The following is an 11,608-nucleotide window of genomic DNA, read 5'->3' on the forward strand; positions in this document are numbered from 1 at the left end:
CATTTCAGTTGGTCTTTTCCTTCATTATTGATTGGTATAGTTTTGATGAGTTCTTGCGTGTGTGTATCAAAGTTCACCCTTAGAATCTCTTCGTTCCAGTTGTTATTAGTGATCAGCTGAGCAACTTTGGTAAGCGGGGAGTTGTTGGCGTTATTGATAGGTACATTAAGATTTGGAATCCAACTGTCCGTCCAAATATTCACCTCTTGCCCTGAATTCACTTCCCACGTGGAAAGATCACTAATCATATTATAATGCTTTCTTATTGTTTTCCAGTTCCACGAGTGATGGTTTTTGGCCGGACCCGGAATACTCGTATTGGGGAAGTATTTAGCTTTGAGAAGCCTGGCCCATATAGCTTCTGGTTCAGTTTTAAGATGCCACGCCATCTTAGCGATAAGAGCACTATTGTCTAATTCCGGGAGATGAATACCTAATCTTCCCTGACTTTTAGGGAGGCATATATATGACCATGCTTTGGTGCATATACCTTTAGACTTACCCCACCAGAAATTCCGTTGAACGAACTTGATGCTTTTCGTAATTCCTATAGGAATTGCAAAGCACTGCATCTGATATCGGGGTACGGCTGCAGCTATGGCCGATATGACCACCGTGCTACCCGCTTGGGAAAGGAAGGAATGACTCCACTTGTACAACTTGTTATTAATTTGATCAAGAATATCCTTGAACACTTTAGTCTTCTGTGCTCCTATAAATAACTGCGCTCCCAGATACTTCTCCGAAGTAGCCGCCTGTCTAACTTTTAGAGTCCTCATAATGATACGTTTAAACTTGGGATGGAGTTCTTCGAGTAGAAGATATTAGATTTGGCGTAATTAATCATTTGACCTGAAGTTTCACTGAAATCCTGTAAAATATCTTTAAGATTATGAATGTTATCAATAGAGTTCTGACCAAAAATGATACAGTCGTCAGCGAAGAGAAGGTGAGTTATCTCCTGATCCAAGTGAGGCGTAAGAAACCCCTTAAAGCTATTCTGGCCCGTCTGAGACATTAATCTCCTACTGAGTCGTTCCATGGCAATCGTAAACAGGAACGGAGATAACGGGTCCCCTTGTCTGATGCCCCTAGTGTAGGGATTTAAACCCTTCTACTAGTGTTTATAGCGGAAATATGACATCTAATGTCTACACTAGTATTCCCAGGATCACATGCAAAACTAGTAATTAATCTAATGGAGATAGTAGATTACCTTAATCGCTTTTCCCTCGAACTAGTTGAATTGATTGAAGAAGACCAAGAGCTTCAAGTGTAGCTCCTCTACTTGGGACACGAGCATTCAATTTGATCTCCCACCTTGTTGTATAGCTAGCACACCAATGGTGGTTGGAAAAGAAGAACACCATCTTCTTTGACTAGATTGATAGTAATGGGAATTAGCTCACTTTCTCCTCTCTACTTGATGTGGTAGAGTAAGAAAGCTTAGAGAGAAATTCCACACCTTATTCTCTGCCCTAAGAGTGTTTATATAGAACCCTAATAAGAATCCACCTCCTTTTAGGTTTCCTAAAACACCCTTTAGAATAAGATTTAGGGAAATAGTCGAAAATAGCAACTATTGGTATTTTCTCAATTCCCTAAGGAGGAGGTGCCCAAACACCACGAAAATTTGCAGATATAATGTTTATTATATCAGCAACTAACCCTCCAAAATTCAGCCCAATCCAAAATTCAGCCCAATCCGAGTCCTAGAAGTACCCGAACCGGTCTAGGCCCAAAAACCCTGTTTTTGGCCCTTTTGTACTATCTTTGCCTAATTCCTTTTTAGGCCTATGAGATATGTTTATGGGACACTCCCATGATTATATCTCACTCCCACTAGTCATATCCTAGATCAATTTGTCACTCTTATGTGTAACCCGTTGTAGGATCCGATCGAAGTTAGCCGCGAATTACTTCGTAATTCGACGATCGTAGTTGGTCTCTAGCTACAACTCTACGATCCCTAAATCAATCGGACTTGATGATCTTCCACATCAATTGTCCTATCCGACAAATCGTTCGCATTGTCACCTTGGTCGAAGGACATCTCCTTCAACTCCTTCACCTAGTGGGGTAGAAAGTTTTCCCCGGCCTACTGTTAATAAGGACAGACATAGAAGGGGTGGAGATACACGCGTGAATGAGCTTGATCCACTGATCATCAAATCCAAGACTACTCATAACATCCGTTAGGAATTTCCATTCCACCCTATCGAACGCTTTCGACATGTCTAGCTTAAGTCCAAAGTAGCCATGTGCACCTTTCAACTTTTTAAACGAGTGGATAATCTCTTGGCCCATAATGATGTTATCAGCTATCTGCCTACCCGGAACATAGGCCGCTTGAAAAGGAGAAATGATAGGGTTCAACGTGGCTTTAAGTCTCTCAGCTAATAACTTAGTAATGACTTTGTAGGTGGTATTGAGAAGACTAATAGGACGATAATCTGCTGGAGTCTGAGGGGTGGGAGTTTTCGGGATTAGACAGATGGTGTGGTTAATACCAGAAGGGAGAAAGCCCGTGGAAAAGAAATTATTGACCAACTCATAAATATCCTCTCTAATTATATCCCAATTAGATTGGAAGAAGAAGGGGGGGTACCCATCCGGACCCGGGGCAGCCTCCTTCTTCAGACTCTTGATAGCCCAATCAATCTCCTCCGAATCCGGGATGGTAATGATGTTATGATTTTGTTCCGAGGTAATGGTGTGATGAAACATATTATGAATATTACTATCTTCTCTGGGATTGATAGAGGTATTGATGTTGAGAAGATGAGAAGTAAAAATATCTTGAATATCCGAGATCTCCTCGATCCATTCACCATTATTATTCTTAATCGCCCTGATTTTGTTGTTTCTGTTCCGTTGAATAGCCTGGGAATGAAAAAATTTCGTGTTTTTATCTCCTAAGTTAAGGAAATTATCCCTAGATTTTTCCTTCCAGAGGCTTTCTTGATGATTATATAACTCTTCTAGCTCAGAATTAAGATTGTTGTAAGCTTCTTTGTTCCTGGTGTTTTGGAGTTCTTTGATGATCCGGTTAATATTATTATCAATATTACCAAATACTCTTTTATTCCAGATGGTCAGCTTAGAACTCAACTTCTTAAGATCTATCTGGATATTATTCTGAGTATTGTTGTTCTTGATCTTCTTCCAATTGTTCTCTATATAATGAAAGCAGTATGGATGAGACATCCACGTTCTAATGAATTTGAAAGGTTTGGGTTTACTAAATTTATTATCTTTACTTTCGAGGAGAATAGGTAAATGATCCGACCCCACCGTGTCGAGATGAGAAATACTGTAAGTGTTAAAGTTGTTGAGCCAAGAATGATTAGCTAGGGCCCTATCTAATCGTTCCTGGATCAGATTTTCACCATATTGCTTATTACTCCAGGTGAAGGGATTGCCCTGAAAGCCGATATCAAGCAGATCAAGCCCACTAATGATCTCCTTAACTCTGTCAATGTTAGAGTTAGAACCCTTGCTGCCCCCATTCTTCTCCGCATTGTCAAGAATACAATTTAAATCGCCAATCATAATCCAAGGGGAGTCTCTTTCTGAGTTAATGTCTCGAAGGGTCTTCCAAGGTTTGAGCTTATTCTTACTATAAGGGGACCCGTAAAAGCCCGTGATACTAATATTATTGTGATTATTATGGTCTCGAAGCACTACCTGAATAATATTACTATCCGAGTATTCTACGTGAACATGTAAGTGATGCTTCCAATATAAAGCAAGGCCACCAGCTTTGTTCATTGGTTACACCATATAACTAGCATACTCCTTGGCAATAGGAATATTCTTGTTAATGGTGGAAGTCTTGTTCTTCGTCTCAGATAAGAAGATAAGGTCAGGTTGGTGCTTACGAATAAGGTTAAGCAGGTGCTTCTTGGTCCTAAAGGCGGAGGTGCCTCTAATATTCCAGCTCAAAATAGTAGGGTGCTCCATAGGGCCCAAGCCGAAGTACTAGGGGCACACCCAAACCAATAGACTAGGTCTCCAGAACCGAGCCAACTCCACCTCCACTCACCCAAATCACTAAACAAGACTAAAAAAAGAAACAGAAGAGGAAGCAGAAAGAAAGAATAACAAATAACAGTACACAAGGACAGCCTAGCAGAAACAGAAAGAACTTAGTAACTAAAACACAGGATTAGTTAATTAAAACCACTACTACATTTCTATTAATACTAGAAAGAGACTTTACCATAATCAACTAACTACCAGTAAACTATGAACATGAGATTACTACCAAGCTGAAAACATACAAAGCAAAAGGACTATTACATACCACAACTAATAATAAGCAAGTCTGCTAGCAGGAACCAAGAGCAAAAGTATTCGACTATCTTATACTAGTCGACACAAAAAAACCTGCAACTAACTGCTCAGAAGAGTTGCTGGAGGACCTGTTGCCTTTCCTAGTGGCCCCTGAAGAACTACCTCCTCTCAACATCTATCTCTGCTTCTTCTTATGATATTCTCTGAATTCTCCTTCTTCCACTTTGACCTCTATCAGGGACTGTCCTTCCTTCCTCTTACCTCTATACTGGAAAAGCTCGTGAGGGGGAATAGGTGAATCTTGCATAACAGGAGAGGTGGCTACTGAGATAGCCCAGGTACGTAGGAGGGGTAGTGGGATTGAGTGGGGTTATTTCCATAGGAGAGAACACTTGATGAAGATTAGGACGGATACAAGGAGTGAGTGGATGTTCTATAATCCTACAAACATGACAAATAGCTTTGGGGAAGCGGGCATAGCTGAAGTTGACAGGCTTACCTCCATCAGTGAAGATCGAATTGAGGGTAGCTAGGAGTGGGGTACGAACATCATACATTAATTGAATCCTTATGTATGAGTTCGTCACCATACTAAAGTTTTTAGGCTGTACCTGCATAATTCGACCCATACAAGAAAAGATTATCTCAAGATCATGTTGATTCTGGATTGAGGAGGGAAGACCAGTGAAGCTGCACCACATCGGCTCTTGCATCAGTTCAGGGAGCTCTCCTGATAGCGGGAAATCCACTTCCTGCATCACAACCAAAAGGCCTCTTATAATCCAAGGTCTTCCTTGATTGATTTCATTCATCACAATGTTATTTCTCGGCTGAATAGAGAAATAGTTGTGACCCATGTTGACCGGATCAATTTTGCACTCTCTGAAAAACTTAGACTGATATGATAGATTTCTCCTGATAAATCCTATCCCATAATTGTAGTGACAACATAATCTCGCCACAAAGCCAGATGAAATTTCTTGAAGCTCCTTGTTCTCTGCTGGTTTCGGGTAAGTAATGGTTAAGTTGCCATAATCCGAAAGGTTAAGCTGGATAGTCATGTTACTAGAGAGCTTTTCAATATCGATATCAGAAGAACGAGACGATATTAAAAGGATGAGGGTAAGGATAAGAGTCTCTGTCTCAGGCTGGGTGGGAAAAGGAGATAAATTAAATGAGAAGGCATGAGAGAGGAGAATATTAGGAAGAAAATCTAGGAAACCTCCAAAAGATATCTTTGAGAACTGCACCAGAAGGAGATCTTTAAACCAAAAGATGATCATTATACTAAAGCTTCTCGGGAATAAGAGAGAGAGAGGAATGAATTGAGGGTCGATCGAACCAACCAAGGAGAGGCAGCCAGGAGTAATTTCTTCTACGGTTCGGGCCATGCAAAGGGGGGGGAGATGAACGATCCAAATTCTCACAGACTAAGTGTGACACATGTTAAAAATGAAATTAAATATCAATTAATGTAAATCCAGACTAACCTTGGTTTGTGTATATGCGTTGATTGTTCTTCAACTGTCACTTGCTGTTTCCCTAGATGGTTTAGTCGCTTCGTCTTCCTTTGAAGCACACTTGTTCGATTTACCTCGTGATCTCCGTAATAGCTACTGGTAATAGCTGAATCAACTTCCAAATCTATTAGTCTAGGATCTTCCGCTAGATAGATTTGTCCTATTGTATGTCAGATTTCTGTTTTGTGTAACCTAATTCCTTCGATTTTGAGCTAGAAAGATGAAATTAGGGTTACGAAAATTGGGGGAAAAAGGAGAAGTGGGAGTCGCTTGGCTGACGTCACTCGGCTCCTTCTCTCTCCTCAAAAACCTGGTCGGCCAGACGCTTCATTCTTCTTCTGCCCAAAACTTTCATAATTAAATCCAGCAAAACTGATGTTCTCTTTCTTCTTCCTCCAAACTCTCCAACGAGTTTTTCAAAATTTCCAAACCTAGATTTCTTTCAACTATCATCACATCTCTAAAACAGATCGAGATTCATAGAGAGGGAATGTTGCATGGATTCTCTCTCTAGAATTTATGGTGTGTATGAGATTTAAATAGTAGCTACTGATCAAAATCAAAATTAGAATGAACAATCAATTGATATATAATTGGAGAAATGAAGTTTGAACATTATATAATCAGCAATGTCAAGAATAAAGAGATGTACATTGTATAATCAAAATATATATTTGTAATTCGTTCAATATCTAGGAAGATCAAATCTATTGTTAATCAGTAAACACAATCAAAGATTTTAGTGGGTAAGGTTCACCCAAACGTAATAATAGAGATGTAGGTAAGGGTTACCCAGACTCAACTGTCCAAACCTTAAAAGTAACCGAACATGTAATGTATGGCATGAACAAAATCTAATGGAACACGAAATTGACAGTTTTAGTCTACATGGCTGATGGTAATGGAATTGGTGTTGGTGTAGAAGATGAAAAGCTTCGGATCTTCATGGTGATGGCGGTGAAGGTAAGACTTTTAGAGAGAGAAAGAAACATAGAATTGTCCCAAAAATCAATAGATTACTTTTACACCCAAAAAATTTGTCAGCATCAGAAATATGTTTATCCATGTACTGGTAACATATAAAAATGTATTTCAAAACAATGATTATATTTGTTGAAAGAATATTGTATATTTTATTGTGGTTTGAGACTGATGAAAATTTACCGCCACCACATACAAAATTACTTAGTATCGATATGATCTTTTTTGTGCTTTTCTTCTATGGATATGTTGATCTATGGGCTAACATCGATACCTATAATATTGGCAATCTACATTGCATGGTTCTTTTAGTGGGCGGGGATTGCTATAAGACAAAATTTCAAGACTATTTTCTGATGGCCCCTCAAAGTGTGTCCAGGTTCTCGTGTGACCTCTTAAGAGCATCTTTACTGGGATACTTAAATAAACACTCTAAAAATCTTAGTTGTGAGGTGTCAATAAAGATTCTTTTTCCTAAATGTCAATATAAAGACACTCTAAACTTTTTTAGTCTCCAATAGAGATCTCTAAAATACCTCCACTCAATACACATGTTACTCTTAAATTCAATAGATAAAAAGTAGTTAAAATCAAGAGTTTCTATTAGCTAAAATTTTAGAGTGACACTTAGAGAGTCTCAAAGAGACACTCTAATTTTAGAGTGTCTCTCTTGAGAGTCTCTATTAATAAATGCTCCACATCGTCATAGAGTGTCTAGTAGAATGTCCCATTCGAGAAAGTTTTTCATAAAATCTCTATAAATCCTAGCACTCTGAGGTTTAGAGTTTGAGTGTCACAATGGAGATGCTCTAAGTTCGGAGAAACGTTGTTTTCTGTGTTTTTTTATGCAACTACAAAAAAAAACTCTAATTATTAACTTTTCAATATTGTCTTTTTGTCCCTTTTTCTTAATTTTTGTGTTGCTCTCTATTACTTTTGTATTCTCAATTTTCATTTCCATCTCTTTCAACGTCTTCTTCTCTTTCCCTCTCCAAGTCTTTGAGGTTTTTTAATTAAATTTCTAAAATTTTAGTAAATTCGGTGTCTTTTTTCTTCCCCTCTCTTCTCTTTTCCTTTCTCTCTATGAGGACTCATGACATAACATAATAAAAAAGAATAGGAAAACATAAAAAGCTTCATATTAAGAATTACAAGCACATCTGTTCTTCTAAGGGCAAAGGAGGCCTGAGATTTGCAGTCTTTTTATCGTAAATCAAGCATTCCTAGGTAAATTGGTGTGGCGTCTTAAAACGGAATCAAACGCTCTGTGGGTTAAATTTCTTAAAGCCACATACTTTCGTAATTCCGACTAATATAGCTTTGTCAAAAAACCCTCACTCTTGGATCTGGAAGAACATTACAAAAACGACCATTATATCAGCCATAATTATATTTGGGAAATTCATGATGGACAAATGGTGGATATATGATCAGATTATTGGGTACGGGATATCAAGCCCCCTCTTATCAGTAACAAACAATCATCTCTCACTAGAGTTGCATAACTTATATCTAATGGAAAATGGAATTGTGAACTTCTTAGAGAGACTTTTGACGACAACATTGTTCAAATCATTCTATCAATTACTATTAATGATACCGACAATGTTAAAATGAAATGGGTTCTTACAAGCAATGGTAATTTTTCAGTATCCTCACTGTATAGATTCACAATAACATCATAGAGCATGTCGACACAATAAATTAGAATTTCCTTTGGTATCTTGACATCATTCTGAAATTTAAATTATTCTTATTGAAATGTTGTACCGTTTCTCTCCCTGTACTAAAATGAACAGCCAGATTTATAGGTAAGTCAAATACATGTCCAATATGTAACCGGGAAATTGAAACGATGGAGCATGCATTACTACAAGAGAAATGTATGGTTTTATTAAAACATTGATTCCTAAAAAAAAAATTGAATCTTTGAAGGAATCAATAATATCATGGAAATCACTTCAGAAGGAAGACATGAAACAACAATTGTCATTATTTACTGTTACATTGTAGACAATATGGAAAGCAAGATGTAAATTTTACTTTTAGAAAACAGATATTTGCACAACAAAAATAGTATTCCAGATTCAACATTTCCCAAGGTCCCAAAGCACTACGAATACTAATAATCAGCAGCAGACTCTTGGGAACAGACCCACACATAGAAGATGGATTCAAAAACATTACGTAGAAAGTTGGAATTGGTTTAGGGTTCGTTTGATACGTTAGAAAGTCTGAGTAAGAAAATCAACCTTTTTCTGATGGAAAGAAAGTGAAGTCATTCACATGTGAAATCAAGCTTTCAAGTGTTTGGTTGGTTGTGGGAATACCGTGAGTGCCTTTAAGGATCTATCTAAAGGCACACAAGAAATTACTGTAGGCACCCACGGAATTACCCATAAGGGGTGCCTTTTGAAACAAGGATGAGCGCCCTTAACAGTCTCCATTAACACACATTCATCTTCCTGGTTTCTTTTTTTTTTTTTTTTTTTTTTTTTTTGAAGATAGGCCTTTACTAAAAACAATATATGTTACAAATTTGTCCACACCATCAAACAAATGTTAAAAAAAAGGACTAAATCTATAACAATCTAACACGTTTCTCTCTCTCTCTCTCTCTAGTTCATCGTATTACCACATGGGGTTTCACGTCTAAAAATCAAGAACCAATGAAGAAACTCTATAAACCATGAACCAACAAAGCAATCTTTATTCCCATTAACAAAAATTCATCAAATTCAGATCTTATAATTCAAGATGATGAAAAAAATCCTAATTCCTCAAAAACTCAGTTCAAACTAGAAAATCTGAATCCCAAATTGGAATCGTCTCTAATAAAAAGTTATGTTTCGATTTCAATTTTTTCGATCCAGGCAGATGCCGTGATTTTGACATTTTGATATTGATTCCATCTAAATATATCCAAAATCTGAAAGGGTTGGTTCAAACAAAAATTTGAAAGGGAAATTTCTGTTACCCAAGTAGGAATCTTTCTACTGCTATCATTTAGGTTTGGGAGATGATTTTTTCTACTCTTTTTGTTCAGAGGTGTATAGATTTAAAGAGAGCTCAGCAAATTGATGGTGAGGAAGTTAGAGAGAGATGAGAACGAGAGTGTTCTGCAGGGAAGAGAAGAGCAATTACGGGAGGAGAGAGGGCGACTTTCTTAGAGAGGGTGCGAAATTCGTTTTCTCACCTATTTTGTGAGAAAATGTTTGGACTTATTTTTCAACCTTTTTTTTACAACAGAAAACGACTTTCTCATGTTTATGACTTTATCAAACAGGAAAAATCGACTTTCTTACGATAATCGATTTTCTCCCATGACTTTCACATATATCTAACAAACCCTTAGTGATGCATGACCACAATTCTCACATTATCAAGTCCAGATGGACACATACCCAAGTAAGAAACATTGAAAAGGTGAAGCTAAAGCAATCGTAGAAGGATTACAATGGGCAAGGTCTTTGAACATAAATCAGTTAATCATTGAGAGCGACAACTAAACAATCATACATTATCTCAAACATAAAAAAAATCAACACTCATTAGACAAGCCAAGCAACTCTTGAGCCAAAAATATTACCCCAAATTCATCATGTAAGGACATAGTCCACAATGTACCGAACAATTTCGTGATGTAATTTTGGTTTTCTACATTATTGGTTTCAAACATGTAGTTCCTGGATTCCTGGTATACTGCCACTAGGACAACCTGAGGACAACAGAGGTTGCACTAAGGTATCACAGCTCATCACCTCTTCTTCAAATTGGAATTTAGATCTTCTTCATAACCTATTCCAGCCTAACATCATAAACAAAATTCTATCCATCCCTATCACCACACAGAAAGACACTAAAAAATGGAACCTATCTCATGCAGGCACTTTCTCTGTTTCTTCCATGTATAAACATCTCATCCATGAGCATAATGATTCTAATCCTACATACATCTCTAGATGGAAGAAGCAGTGGACTAAAGACTCCATCCTAGAATCCTTTTATTCCTTTGGAAACTATCCCACAATATTCTTCCAGTCAACTCCATACTTCATAGATTCATCCAGAGCATTTCTACCACCTGTCCTCTCTGTAATGAAGCTGAGGAGACCATTATGCACCTCATCCAGGACTGTAAGATTACCAAGAAGCTTCTTAGTCAGTTCTTACCCCCTCAGAGCATTTACAGAAGTTTTCATTCTTTTGAGGAATGGTTCAATGCATATAATATTACAGATCAAATGACAGATTACAACAATACTCTGAATCAATTAGAAACACTGTCCACCATCATTTGGCATATTCGGAAACATAGATGCGAACTTGTTTTCAGAGATAATCAACTTGACCTGGTTACCCTTCAATCAGCCATTACAAGCTATCTGACCATACAGACCATGAACCTTAAAACTTTTGCCTCGAACCAATCTCCTACCATCACAAAATGGACCCCCCCCCCCCCCCCCCCACAAGGATACTACAAAATCAACTTCGATGCTTCATGGGACAATTCATCTTCACTAATCTTTGTTGGTATTGTAATATCTGATCATGCAGGAAACCAGCTCGCAAAAGGATCCTCAAAGACCCTTGGACGAACAGTAGATGAGGGAGAAAGTAAAGCTTGTCTTTTTGGTATGAAATGGGCAACTCAGCACAAACTCAAGCATGTAATCATGGAGGGAGATTCTCTGAATGTTATCAACTTTTTGAATGGCCGACAAAACTCAATCCATTGGACAGCTACTCGAGTATTAAAGGAAGTTAAGAACATGACTTCCTCTTTTGATCATGTCCGTTTTTTGTTT

This window comes from Eschscholzia californica, unplaced genomic scaffold (genome assembly GCF_041429995.1).
Source record: "Eschscholzia californica isolate CP2 unplaced genomic scaffold, dmEscCali1.0.p SCAF_3, whole genome shotgun sequence".
Taxonomy (NCBI): Eukaryota; Viridiplantae; Streptophyta; class Magnoliopsida; order Ranunculales; family Papaveraceae; genus Eschscholzia; species Eschscholzia californica.